At 46.0% G+C, this 14504-nt stretch overlaps 1 protein-coding gene across 3 annotated transcripts in view; it reads left to right on the top strand.

Annotated features, from left to right (window-relative positions):
* Nucleotides 1-11565: 11565 nt before the first annotated feature.
* Nucleotides 11566-14504, top strand: part of FBXO42 (F-box protein 42) — an 87401-nt gene continuing 84462 nt past the window's right edge. The window contains exon 1 of one of the 3 annotated variants that reach the window (XM_055397045.2): nucleotides 11566-11661. The gene's annotated coding sequence lies outside the window, so the exon portion shown is untranslated. Of the gene's footprint in view, nucleotides 11662-13857; nucleotides 14071-14504 lie in introns of those variants that run through there. The other 2 variants (XM_055397043.2, XM_055397044.2) reach the window with 2 other exon arrangements.

Raw genomic sequence — 14504 nt, 5'->3', positions numbered from 1 at the left:
TGTGTGAATAGTAAATAGGAAGGGGTGTGTGTGTGTGTGTGTGTGTGTGTGAATAGTAAATAGGAAGGTGTGTGTGTGTGTGTGAATAGTAAATAGGAAGGGGGTTGTGTGTGTGTGTGAATAGTAAATAGGAAGGTGTGTGTGTGTGTGTGTGAATAGTAAATAGGAAGGGGTGTGTGTGTGTGTGTGAATAGTAAATAGGAAGGGGTGTGTGTGTGTGTGTGTGTATAGTAAATAGGAAGGGGTGTGTGTGTGTGTGTGTGAAAATAGTAAATAGGAAGGGGTGTGTGTGTGTGTGTGTGAAAATAGTAAATAGGAAGGGGGTTGTGTGTGTGTGTGAATAGTAAATAGGAAGGGGTGTGTGTGTGTGTGTGTGTGAATAGTAAATAGGAAGGGGTGTGTGTGTGTGTGTGTGAATAGTAAATAGGAAGGGGTGTGTGTGTGTGTGAATAGTAAATAGGAAGGGGTGTGTGTGTGTGTGTGTGTGTGTGTGAATAGTAAATAGGAAGGTGTGTGTGTGTGTGTGAATAGTAAATAGGAAGGGGGTTGTGTGTGTGTGTGAATAGTAAATAGGAAGGTGTGTGTGTGTGTGTGTGAATAGTAAATAGGAAGGGGTGTGTGTGTGTGTGTGTATAGTAAATAGGAAGGGGTGTGTGTGTGTGTGTGTGAAAATAGTAAATAGGAAGGGGTGTGTGTGTGTGTGTGTGAAAATAGTAAATAGGAAGGGGGTTGTGTGTGTGTGTGAATAGTAAATAGGAAGGGGTGTGTGTGTGTGTGTGTGTGAATAGTAAATAGGAAGGGGTGTGTGTGTGTGTGTGAATAGTAAATAGGAAGGGGTGTGTGTGTGTGTGTGAATAGTAAATAGGAAGGGGTGTGTGTGTGTGTGTGAATAGTAAATAGGAAGGGGTGTGTGTGTGTGTGTGAATAGTAAATAGGAAGGGGTGTGTGTGTGTGTGAATAGTAAATAGGAAGGGGTGTGTGTGTGTGTGTGTGAAAATAGTAAATAGGAAGGGTTGTGTGTGTGTGTGTGTGAAAATAGTAAATAGGAAGGGGGTTGTGTGTGTGTGTGAATAGTAAATAGGAAGGGGTGTGTGTGTGTGTGAATAGTAAATAGGAAGGGGGTTGTGTGTGTGTGAATAGTAAATAGGAAGGGGTGTGTGTGTGTGAATAGTAAATAGGAAGGGGTGTGTGTGTGTGTGTGAATAGTAAATAGGAAGGGGTGTGTGTGTGTGTGTGTGAAAATAGTAAATAGGAAGGGGGTTGTGTGTGTGTGAATAGTAAATAGGAAGGGGTGTGTGTGTGTGTGAATAGTAAATAGGAAGGGGTGTGTGTGTGTGTGTGTGAATAGTAAATAGGAAGGGGTGTGTGTGTGTGTGTGTGAATAGTAAATAGGAAGGGGTGTGTGTGTGTGTGTGTATAGTAAATAGGAAGGGGTGTGTGTGTGTGTGTGTGAATAGTAAATAGGAAGGTGTGTGTGTGTGTGTGAATAGTAAATAGGAAGGGGTGTGTGTGTGTGTGTGTGAATAGTAAATAGGAAGGGGTGTGTGTGTGTGTGTGTGAATAGTAAATAGGAAGGGGTGTGTGTGTGTGTGTGTGAATAGTAAATAGGAAGGGGTGTGTGTGTGTGTGTGTCCGGCTTGTGAATAAGATTCCTAGGATGGTGACTCGTCAGTCTTTTGTTCTCTTACCTTCCTGGTTTCTCTTCCTCATGAGAACAATTTGGCAGGCTAATTTTGTGGGCTTTACCCTGGACACGTGCAAAGAACTAAAGGGCTGGAGGAAATATTTAATATAAATTCTCCACTCAAGCTTACAAGTATCACGCATGACCCCCATCGGCCAATAAAAACTTAGGCGACGTTCGGGAAGATTGCGACTCTGTAGTCCTCAGCCTGTGAGGAAGCAGGGAGGGAACCTGCGCTTTAGGGATGAAAACCGAAGCACTCCCACTCTGCGGGAGCAAAGCCTGCCTTGTGCCACTTCGATCTTCTGTCTTATTCCTGTGACGCCGTTGGAGAGCATTTCCTGCAGCCAGAGCTGGCGTCACCCTGTTTCCCTTAAGACTGAGGGACGTACAAAGAAACAGGGGTGGGGGACGGAAATAGCACAGAAAACACTGACCTGTTTGCCCTGGCTTGCCTCCTTCAATTGGCTGTTGATTAATCAAGCCTTGAGTTATTTTACAGAGACAGCACTGCACATGTGGAAGTCGGGAACCCAGGTCTCCAGGATGACCCCAGGACCCAGAATCTTCAGTTTATAGAACTCATAAAATAGAAATGTTGCCACTGGAGCCGTTTACCAGCAAGAAGTTCTTCAATAAGAAAAATCCACCTTCCGGCTGTCCAAGTAGCTTGATTGCAATCGGCTTTCTGACCTTCAGTACTAGCCAATAAGACTGTGCCAAGTTTGAAATTCCCCTAACCCCTTACATTTCACCCTGAACACTGGATGGGGAGACACGTTTGAGCCCTGCCTCCTGTTGATTGACCTCACAATAAAAGTCTTTCTTTTTTTAAAAGCTGGTGTCATAGTATTGGCTTCTCTGTGTGTCAGACAGTGAGCCCTTGCTTGGTAAAAAAAAAGGATGAAAAATACCCACTGATGCATACAACACTTTATTATTGCTATCGGAGAGAGTGAAAATGACTACAGTATTTCCTCCTCATAAAGCAGTATTCCAAGCATCTTTTAACACTATATCCTCTACTGTGAGGTGAAAACATTAGTTGTTTTATCAACATTAGTTGATAGAATTGCACCTGAGCTGGATGACCAGAATATTGATGTTCTCCTGAGTCTTCAATGACAGATGTGTACATTAACAACACCTTAGAAACTCACTTTATGTGTCTTCCAAAAGTGTTCTTTATCTGTTTGTTTTGTTTTTGGACACTTCCAACTTTAACATGCTGTGTGATCTTTGGAAGGTACTTAGGCTTTCTGCGCCTCAATTTCCCCAAGTTAAGAAAGGATAATAATAACTCCTTCGAAGGTAGACTGTAAAGATTATGAGTTACTGTGCTGAAAAACTTGGGAAAATGCTTCAGTTCAGTTCAGTTCAGTCGCTCAGTCGTGTCCGACTCTTAGCGACCCCATGAACCACAACACGAAAGGCCTCCCAGTCCATCACCAACTCCCAGAGTTCACTCAGACTCATGTCCATCGAGTCGGTGATGCCATCCAGCCACCTCATTCTCTGTCGTCCCCGTCTCCTCCCACCCCCAATCGCTCCCAGCATCAGTCTTTTCCAGTGAGTCAACTCGTCTCATGAGGTGGCCAAAGTATTGCAGTTTCAGCTTTAGCATAAGTCCTTTCAACGAACACCCAGGATTGATCTCTAGAATGGACTGGTTGGATCTCCTTGCAGTCCAAGGGACTCTCAAGAGTCTTCTCCAGCACCACAGTTCAAAAGCATCAATTCTTTGGCGATCAGCTTTCTTCACAGTCCAACTCTCACATCCATACATGACCACGGGAACAACCATAGCCTTGACTAGACGGACGTTGGTTGGCAAAGTAATGTCTCTGCTTTTTAATATGCTATCTAGGCTGGTCATAACTTTCCTTCCAAGGAGTAAGCGTCTTTTAATTTCATGGCTGCAATCAGCATCTGCAGTGATTTTGGAGCCCAAAAAAATAAAGTCTGTCACGGTTTCCACTGTTTCCCCATCTATTTCCCAAGAAGTGATGGGACCAGATGCCATGATCTTAGTTTTCTGAATGTTGAGCTTCAAGCCAACCTTTTCACTCTCCTCTTTTACTTTCATCAAGAGGCCTTTGAGTTCCTCTTCACTTTCTGCCATAAGGGTGGTGTCATCTGCATATCTGAGGTTATTGTTATTTCTCCCAGCAATCTTGATTCCAGCTTGTGCTTCTTCCAGCCCAGCGTTCCTCATGATGTACTCTGCATATAAGTTAAATAAGTAGGGTGACAATATACAACCTTGACGTACTCCTTTTCCTATTTGGAACCAGTCTGTTGTTCCATGTCCAGTTCTAACTGTCGCTTCCTGACCTGCTTACAGGTTTCTCAAGAGGCAGGTCAGGTGGTCTGGTATTCCCATCTCTTTCAGAATTTTCCACAGTTGATTGTGATCCACACAGTCAAAGGCCTTGGCATAGTCAATGAAGCAGAAATAGATGTTTTTCTGGAACTCTCTTGCTTTCTCCATGATCCAGCGGATGTTGGCAATTTGATCTCTGGTGCCTCTGCCTTTTCTAAAACCTGCTTGAACATCTGGAAGTTCACGATTCACATATTGCTGAAGCCTAGCTCGGAGAATTTTGAGCATGACTTTATTAGCGTGTGAGATGAGTGCAATTGTGCGGTAGTTTGAGCATTCTTTGGCCTTGCCTTTCTTTGGGATTGGAATGAAGACTGACCTTTTCCAGTCCTGTGGCCACTGCTGAGTTTTCCAAATTTGCTGGCATATTGAGTGCAGCACTTTCACAGCATCATCTTTCAGGATTTGAAATAGCTCAATTGGAATTCCATCACCTCCACTAGCTTTGTTCGTCGTGATGCTCTCTAAGGCCCACTTGACTTCACATTCCAAGATGTCTGGTTCCAGGTGAGTGATCACGCCATCGTGATTATCTTCGTCGTGAAGATCTTTTTTGTACAGTTCTTCTGTGTATTCTTGCCACCTCTTCTTAATATCTTCTGCTTCTGTTAGGTCCATACCATTTCTTAACCTACATTAAAAGTTTTACGGATTAGCTGTTATCATTATGGAGGTATCTTGCCAGCCTTAAGTCAGTGGTGCTCACTTGTGTCCAACTCTTTGTGATCCATGGACTGAAGCCCATGAGGCTCTCTGTCCGTGGAATTCTCCAGGCAAGAATACTGGAGTGGCTTGCCATTTCCTCCTCCGGGTGATCTTCCTGACCCATGGATTGAACCCATGTCTCCTGTGTCTCCTGCATTGCAGGCGGACTCTACCCATTGAGCCACTGGGGAAGCCCCTGCCTGCCTTAAGAAGATTTATACTTCTCACTTTTCTAATCCTTTTTTTTTTTTGCCAAAACATGCAAGCAGGAGAAGAGGCAAACAGCTTGTGTTTTCTTCTCACTGACATGCTCCGGTGGGCCTCTCAGTATTAAAAACGCATATTGTGTAGTGTTGCTTTTGGCTGCTGTAATCAAGTTACCTGAGTTAGAATGTGCTTCTTAGAACAGGTTTCTTATATTTTGAACATGCCCTTTAATCTTTCTAAAGTGAGTTTTCTTTCCTTTCTAAAGTGAGAAATGTTGCCATTTGTATGCCTAATGATTATTATAAATTGCAGTCATGAGTTAACTGTTACTAGTCTTTATTTAGAAGTTAAAGTAACATGCTTACTAACTTTCTGGTTTCATGACTTCCTGTGTCTGGAATTTCAATCATCTCTTGGTCTGTCCTCAGTCCATTGTTTTTAGCAAGATGCCTCTGGTGTAGGTCACCCACAGTTGGTGACTCCCAAAGTTCTTTTCCAACCCTGAACTGACCTAACGTTTCCAATTCATATAGCTAGGTTTCTTACTGGCACTTAAATATATATTCCACTAGCAGTTCAAATGACTTCCCTGGTGGCTCAGATGGTAAAGCGTCTGCCTGTAATGTGGGAGACCTGGGTTCAATCCCTGGGTTGGGAAGATCCCCTGGAGAAGGAAATGGCAACCCACTCCAGTACCCTTGCCTGGAAAATCCCATGGACAAAGGAGTGTGGTAGACATGGGGTCGCAGAGAGTCGGACATGACTGAGCAACTTCACTTTCACTTTTCAGCAGTTAAATACTCTAAAGTACTACTAATACCATTAAAGTCTTGACCAACTTGAAAGATCAAAGATTTTGTTTTGTTCACTCTCTGGAACTATACTTTAAATGCATCCTCCTGTGAACTCATTCTTTAAAAAAAAAAGATTAATTGGCTTATTTATGGTTGCGGTGGGTCTTCATTGCTGCATGGGCTTTAGGGCTACTATATTGCTGCGATGTGTGGACTCTTCATTGCAGTGGCTCTTGTTGCCGAGCATAGGCTGCAGGTGTGTGGGCGCAGCAGTTTCAGCTCGTGGGCTCTGCAGCACAGATTTCAGTTAAGTTGTGGTGCACAGGCTTAGCTGCCCTGCAGCATGTGGGATCTTTCCTGACCAGGGACTGATCCATGTACCCTGCACTGGCAGGTGGATTCTTAACCACTGAGCAACCAGGGAAGCCCTGAACTCATTCTTTTAAGTAAATTATTCTAACTGCCTTGGCAGCAACATGGTCAATGAGACCATCAATCAGGCATCACCCAAGTCTCACTTTTTGAGGTGTGATTAGTTTTTCCTAGTTGCAAAGTCACTTAAGGCTTTGTAAGTTACTGCATGTTACCAGCAGAGGGAGACAGTTTTTTACAATTGGGTTATATTTGCAAGGAGCTTTAACAAAGGAGTTTGTTGAGCATTCCTGACTGAATCTTCCAGGAGACAAGAAAGATAGATATCTTGGAGATCATTTGAGGATGCTGCAAAGGAAACAGCTTTTGTTCCACCAAATGGGTAATCAAGAGGCCAGCCCTAACTAATCATGTAGGCCTGTGATCTTGGGCAAGTCCTTTCCTCATTTCTAAAATGAAGGGACAGAATCAAGTGAAGTCTAAAATTGATGAAGTGGGGGACTTCCTTGGTGGTCTATTGGTTAAAACTCCATGCTTCCGATGCAGGGGGTATTGGTTCAATCCTTGGTGGGGGAACAAAGATCCCACATGCTGTGTGGCATGGTCAAAAATGAATAAATTGAGGAAGTGGTGGTGGCAGTTTCTTCCTCTGGGGGGAAAGCCCCAAAAGTTGATGCAGTGGCATAAACAGGCACAGGCAGAGACCCTAAAGCATGAGCTTCTCTCTCTTATAAATATGTTCGTTATGCCATGTTTGGGGCTTAGTGATTTGCACTCAGAACTTAGGTACCTTTGATCTACGACATGAAACGATCTGGCATGTGATAGAAGTATAAGAGTAGAGCCCACAGTGAGAACATTTTCCATCTGATTTCCAAGCTGGGGCCACGTAGGCAATTAAATAAATGGCCACTTACTGTTCAGTCACTCATTCCCGCCCGACTCTCTGGGACTCCATGGACTGTAGCATGCCCGGCTTCCCTGTCCTTCACTATCTCCAGTTTGCTCAAAACTCATGTTCATTGAGTCAATGATACCACCCAACCAACTCATCCTCTGTTGCTCCCTTCTCTTGCCTTCAACTTTTCCCAGCATCAGGGTCTTTTCCAGTGAGTCAGCTCTCTGGAGCAGGTGGCCAAAGTATTGGAGCTTCAGCTTCAGCATCAGTCCTTCCAATGAATATTCAGGGTTGATTTCCTTTAGGATGGACTGGTTTGATCTCCTTGCTGTCCAAGGGACTCTCAAGAGTCCTCTCCCAATACCACAGTTGAAAAACATCAATTCTTCAGTGCTCAGCTTTCTTTATAGTCCAACTCACACATCCATACATGACTACTGGAAAAACTAATGCTTTGACTAGATGGACCTTTGTTGGCAAGGTGATGTCTCTGCTTTTTAATACGCTGTCTAGGTTTGTCATAGCTTTTTTCCAAGGAGCAAACGTCTTTTGATTTCATGGCTTGTAGTCACCATCTGCAGTGACTTTGGAGCCCAAGAAAATAAACTGTTACTGTTTCCATTGATTCCCCATCTATTTGCCATGAAGTGATGGGATTCGATGCCATGATCTTAAGTTTTTTGAATGTTGAGTTTTAAGCCACCTTTTTCACTATGCTCTTTCACTTTCATCAAGAGGCTCTTTAGTTCCTCTTCGCTTTCTGCTATTAGGGTGGTGTCATCTGCATAGCTGAGGTTGTTATTTCTCTCGGCAATCTTGATTCTGGTTTGAGCTTCATCTAGCCCGGCATGTCTCACGATGTACTCTGTATATAAGTTAAATAATGCTCGGGGCTGGCATGCGGGGATGACCCAGAGGGAGGATAAAGGGAGGAGGGAGGTGGGAGGGGGGTTCGGGGGGGGAACTTATGTAAACCCGGGGCGAATTCATGTCAACGCATGGCAAAACCAACCAATATAATATTGTAAAATAATTTGCCTCCAATAAAAAATAATTACCAAAAAAAAAAAAAATAAGTTAAATAAACAGGGTGACAAGATACAGCCTTGACATACTCCTTTCCCAATTTCCCTACAGTTCCACTGTTGCCTCTTGACCTGCATACAGGTTTCTCAGGAGGCAGGTAAGGTGGTCTGGTATTCCCATCTCTTTCAGAGTTTTCCACAGGAGGTAGGTAAGGTGGTCTGATATTCCCATCTCTTTCAGAGTTTTCCACAGTTTGTTGTACTCCATACACAACAAAGGCTTTTCGCATAGTCAGTGGAGCAGAAGTTGATGTTTTTCTGGAATTCCCTTGATTTTTCTATGAACCGCCTGTGCTGTGCTGTGCTTAGTCACTCAGTTGTATCTGTTTGCAACCCCATGGACTGTAGCCCGCCAGGCTCCTCTGTCCCTGGGGATTCTCCAGGCAAGAGTACTGGAGTGAGTTGCCATTCCCTCTTCCAGGGGATCGTCCCAACCCAGGGATTGAACTCAGGTCTCCCACATTGCAGGTAAATTATTTTTAATTTCTGAGCCACCAGGGAAGACCAAGAATACCGGAGTGGGTAGCCTATCCCTTCACCAGGGGATCTTCCCAACTCAGGAATCAAACTGGAGTCTCCTGCATTGCAGGCGGATTCTTTACCAGCTGACCTGCCAGGAAAGCCCATGAACCCCCTACCAGTATTTAAAATGTACATGTCTGTTGACCCAGCAATTCCACTTTTAAAAATATTTTCTTTATGTGGACCATTTTATAAATTGTACTGCATATGTTACAATATTGTTTCTGTTTTATGTTTTGGTCTTTTGGTCAGGAGGTATGTAGGATCCTAGCTCCCTTACCAGGGATGGAACCCACACCCCCTGCATTGGAAGGTGAAGTTTTAACCATTGGACTGCCCCAGTCCTTCCCCAGGGAAGTCCCCCAGCAATTGCATTTCTAGGAGATTTTCCTACAGATACATTTACTCATATGCAAATAAATATATAAGGATATTCATTGCTATTTGTTTATAATCACAGAAGACTGGAAACAAATGCCTATCACTAGAGGATTTGTTTTAAAAATATATGGAAAGGAATAGAATGAACTACTAACAAAACTTAGGTGGTTCTAAATAAACTGACTTCAAAAGATCTTGAAGAACTATAGTTATTAGAAAAACAAGGTACAGAGCAGTGTGTATAGTTTGCTACTTTTTTGTAGGTTTTTAAATTTATATATGTATTTGTGTATGCATCTCTAGAAAGATATAAGGAACTTGTGATGGTGGTCACCTTGGTGGACAGGCAAAGCTTACTAGGTAGCTGGGAGACAGTAGGATGGACTTCATTTTTATTATATGTCCTTTTGTACCCCTTGAAATTTGTTTTATGTGCATATATTATTTATTCTAAGTAAGTAAATGCATAAGAAATTAATTTCAGTAATTGTTGTGGTGGCCTCTGGATGATACCAGAGGGATCGAATCATGGCCACCCCCTCATCCTGGCGTTGGTGTGCCCTCTCATCTCCAGTCGCGTCCCAGCCTGTCTTCACAGCGCAGAGAGATTGTTCTAAAACACCATTTCATCACATACCTCCCTACCCCCAAATCTCCATGACCTAGGAGGTAATATCCAGTTTTTCTCCTGATATTCCAGGCCATATATTAACTGACCTTAATCTTATGTTCCTCTTGTTTGTCAGAAGCAACACTGTACAGAGTTCAGTAGCAAAGTCTTTGAAGAGAGACCACCTGGGTTTAAGCCCACTGTGACCTTAGGTTAAGCCACTTAATCCCAGTGTGCTTCAGGGTCATCATCTGCAAAATAAGCTCAACAAAGGCACTTCCTTAGCAGTGTTTAGAAGTTGTACAACATAGAAGAGTTAGTCGCTTGTCCAACTCTTTGTGACCCATGGACTGGAGCTCACCAGGCTCTTCTGTCCATGGGATTCTCCAGGCAAGCATACTGGAGCAGGTCACCATTTCCTTCTCCAGGAGATCTTCCCAACCCAGGGACAGAACCCAGGTCTCCTGCATTTTAGGCAGACTCTACCGTCTGAGCCACCAGGGAAGCTAAAGTAGCAGTGTTTGGTACATAATAAAAGTGTACATTATACATTGACTGTCATTGCTATAATAATAATACTTTGGGGCTTATCATCAATGATAATTTCTATTGGCCTTTTTACACAATATTTTCTGTCTCTCCCAGTAAACTGTGGGGCCTCCATGAGGGCAAGGACTTTGTTGTTTTATGTAAAAGTATATTACTAGACTTTTTTTTTTTTTTTAAGTACATTACTATGGCTTGGCACACAGTTCTTGTTTAGTCACTAATCCATGTCCCAACTTTTTTGTGACCCATGGACTGTAGCCCGCCAGGCTCCTCTGGCAGTGAAATTTCCAGGCGAGAACACTGGAGTGGGTTGCCATAGATACTCACTAATATCTGACTGAATGCCTTGTTTTCAAATTCCCAGTTCATTTATTCATTCAACAGATACTTAGTAAGTCTCTAATGTGTGCCAGTCTCTATTTGGTGATAAAGCAGTGTATAAAAAGTCCCTGCTATCTTTGAGCTAGGAGATTCACGGTGGAATTGTTCTGTATTTGAACCTGTTCTATCATGATCTAGCAGTTCCAAACCCAACTGGCCATCAGAATCCCTGGGGAGCTTTAGAAGAAGTCTGAGGCAGTGTCTAAACTGGTTCCAACCTACAGTTTTTTACACAAGATTTTTTTAAGTCGCTCAGTCGTGTCTGACTCTCTGCGACCCCATGTCTACCACACTCCTCTGTCCATGGGATTTTCCAAGCAAGGGTACTGGAGTGGGTTGCCATTTCCTTCTCCAGGGGATCTTCCCAACCCAGGGATTGAACCCAGGTCTCCCGCATTACAGGCAGACGCTTTACCATCTGAGCCACCAGGGAAGTCTTTATCTTCATTAAAAGTCTGAATTTTAAAGATTCTTGGACTCATGGCCCACATCTGTTGGCTCATTCAACTTCAGTACCTATCTCATCCCCAGCTTTTCCAGAATTACCACTTCACTATGAAACTCCATGTGTTTTCCCAATTCAAACTTGACCTTCCTCAGCATTTTTATTATTTATTTATATTAAAATTTTAACTGAAATATAGTTGATTCACAATGCTGTGTTAGTTTCAGGTGTGCAGCAAAGTGGTTCAGTTATGTGACCCAGGGGTCAAAGCCTGGTGTCCTGCATGGGCAGGTGTGTGTGTGTGTGTGTATGCATTTTTTACTTTTCTAACAGACATCATGGAGTGGATAAATAGACTGATAAATCTTTTAGGTCTTCTGCAATGCTGTCTGAAATCAGCTTATTGACCAATTCTATCTAGTCATTTGTCTGCATCTCTTGGGTCATGATTTCCATCATCTTTTGGGTTTGGTGGACCTGTTGATGCTGAGCATAAGAGTTCTGAATCTGATTGTTTCATTTTCTTTTTTCTTTTAGTAAAGTCACGAGAAAACAGACAAGCAAATAACCGTCAGTAATCTTGACATCAACATGAGCTTCAATCACAGTCTGCCATTTTTGACCATGGAGCATGTTTTGTCACAGGTATCACTGCCATGGAAATTATGCAGTTTTTGCCGTGAACATCCTCAGTAATTAGCTTGAAGTTTTAAAATGCCATGTCATCATTCTGCACATCAGCAAGGCTCACTTCAAAAACAACAACCCCAGAGGCCATCAGATGGGATTTTGGTTCCCAGAGTTTTTATGACTAGTGTTTTTCCAATATTTCTTACATTGAACATAGCTGATGCTTTCACATTATACCAATATTTCTTAGAAAACAGATCAACCACTTGCTTTTTGGTTCCCTTTTTGCTGCCTTTCATAAGGTGCTTGTTGTTGCTGACCTCCAGAGAGCCAAAAGGTAGAACCTGTATTGTTAAAAGGAAGCACTTACAAGCTGGTCCAGTGTTCCTAACACTGAGCTCTACAGAGAATTTGGGGGTGGGGAATTGTTCACACTTTCTATGACAATTTTTAAGCTTGAGATTTAAAAAATTTTACTTATTTGACACGCGGGGGTCTTCTGCTGCAAGGGCTTTTCTCCAGCGGTGGGTGGGGCTACTCTGTGGTTGTCAGGCGTGGGCTTCTGCTCATCGCAGCCTCTTGTCTTGCTGCAGAGCTCGGCTCTACAGCACTCAGGCTTCAGCACTTGTGGCTCCTGGACTCAGTATTTGTGGCTCCCCGGCCGAGAACACAAGCTCAGCAGTTGTGGTGCACAGGCTTAGCTGTCTCGAGGCATGCACAGTCTTTCTGGGCCAGGGACCAAACCTGTGTCTCCTGCATTGGCAGACATCTTCTTTACCACCCAGCCAACTAGGAAGGCAAGCTTGGGATTTTTAATGATATGATTTTAATATTTATTTTTAAATGTAACGACCAAGTTTCTCTTTTGCAGTGACATTTCCTAACTGAAAGGCTTTTTTCCCCCCTTAAGATTGATTTACTTATTGGCTGTGGAGGGTCTTCGCTGCTTTTCGCAGGCTTTCTCTGCTTGTGGTGGGCAGGGACTACTCTTCTTGGTGCATGGGCTTCTCTCGTTGTGGAGCACCCGCTCTAGGGCCCACTGGGTCAGTAACTGCCATGCAGAGGCTTACTTGCCCCCAGGGAAAGTGGGACCTTCCAGCATGAGCGATTGAACTGGTGTCCCCTGCATTGCAAGGCAGATTTCTAACGACTGGACCACCAGAAAACTCCCTCCATGAGCGTTTAACCAGGGGTTTCTGCATTATTCAAGTGTGTAGCACAGAATGATCTTGACCCAAATCTATTCAATAGCGTCTTGCTTCCCACCTTGAGAGCAGACTTGGTTCTGATCTAGCCCCATGTCCTCTGAGATGTCCCAGAATGTCCACTTTATCCCGGGGTGGTGGGTTGGCAGCATGGTTGCTTCATTGTTGGGTGCCTGGGGTGAAGACTGAAGTCTTCTGTATCTCTGGCATTTCCTTAGACCACATGCCGTACAGATACTTCAGGAGGGTTCGCGTCTACACACCAGATTGCTCCCTTGAAGGGGGACTTTGCTGGAACCGATCCCATGTCAATAATGATGATGGAAAGCACAAAAGGGCCTGGGAACCAGCTACGCCTAAATTCAGATCTTATCTCCGCACCGCAACTACCCTGCAATGTGGCTTTGGGAAAATGATACATCCTGTGCCTCAGTTTCCTCACCTGAAAAACGGAGTCAGTAACAAGTCACACAGTGGTTGTTACACAGTTACGGGAGGCTTCGCTTGCATAACCAGGGCACTCAGTTTCTCTCCATCAGCTGGCATCAAGAGCGCTGGTGCTCACCGGGCCCTGAGAAGTACAAGTGACTTAACTGCTGGTCTGACATCTCTTACAGTGTCAAGCCGTTGGCAAACCTGCTCGGTTGTCCCAAGCAGTGCGGGTGAGGGCAGTTCCGAGGCCGTGTGTCGGCACCGGAGGAGGGCCGGGCGCGGGAGGGCGGCGGGGGCGGCGGGCCGGGCCGGGGCGAGCCGGGACGGCGGGCCGGGGCGGGCTGGGCCGGGCTGAGGCGGCGGCGGCGGGCTGAGACGGCGGCGGCGGGCCGGGCCGGGGCGAGCCGGGGCGAGCCGGGGCGGCGGGCCGAGGCGGGCTGGGCCGGGCTGAGGCGGCGGCGGCGGCGCGCACCTTCCCACCTGGCGCCGCCCCAAGGCCGCCCCGCGCGCGCCCGCCGCGCTGACGAGTGCGCGCGCGCGTCCCCCGCGCCGGCCCGCGGCGCATGCGCGCTCGGCGCTGTCTTCTCAGCCAGAGCGGCGGCGGCGGCGGCGTTTGAGTGGAGGAAGATGGCGGCTCCGGGCGGCTCGGTGTCCCGCCAGCTGTGAGGAGTCCCGAGGGCGGCGGGCGCGGCCTGGGGCGCAGCGCCTCTGCTCGCGTCCTGTCGCGGGTTCCCTCACCGCCTTCACCAGCGGAGCGTACCCGAGAACGTGGCGCGCGCTAGGCCAGGTGAGGCCTCTTCCTCCCCCGGGGCCGCGGCGGGGAGCCGGCGCCTTCTGCCCTTTATGCGCTGGGTCCGGCCCGGGCCGTGGACCCCGCGCGGGCGTCGCTGCTGGCTGGCCTGGGGGCCTCGCCGTCGTCTTCCTCGGCCTCCCCGGGTGAGGCAGGGCGGACGGCCCTTTTCCAGGCAGCCTCTGGCATAGGCGAACCCGGCCTCTGCCCTCTAGCAGGGCCGTTTTCGTCCCCCCGCCGGGGCCACGACGGGTGTGTGACCCGGGGTAAGGATGGCTTTGAGGTGTCAGATCACCTTCCACCCCGCCCCCCAACCTTTAACGCCTTTCGGGAGGCGCCGGAGTCCGGTGCTCTCCAAAACTGGGGCTGCGGCGAGGAGCCAGCATCTCGGAAGCTGCCGCTGCACAAGGAAGATTTTGGAATTGGCCTTA

The sequence above is a fragment of the Moschus berezovskii genome, chromosome 2 (assembly GCF_049115385.1).
Source record: "Moschus berezovskii isolate FMDL1 chromosome 2, NW_MosBer_1.0, whole genome shotgun sequence".
Taxonomy (NCBI): Eukaryota; Metazoa; Chordata; class Mammalia; order Artiodactyla; family Moschidae; genus Moschus; species Moschus berezovskii.
This window is presented reverse-complemented; position numbering and strand designations above follow the sequence as displayed.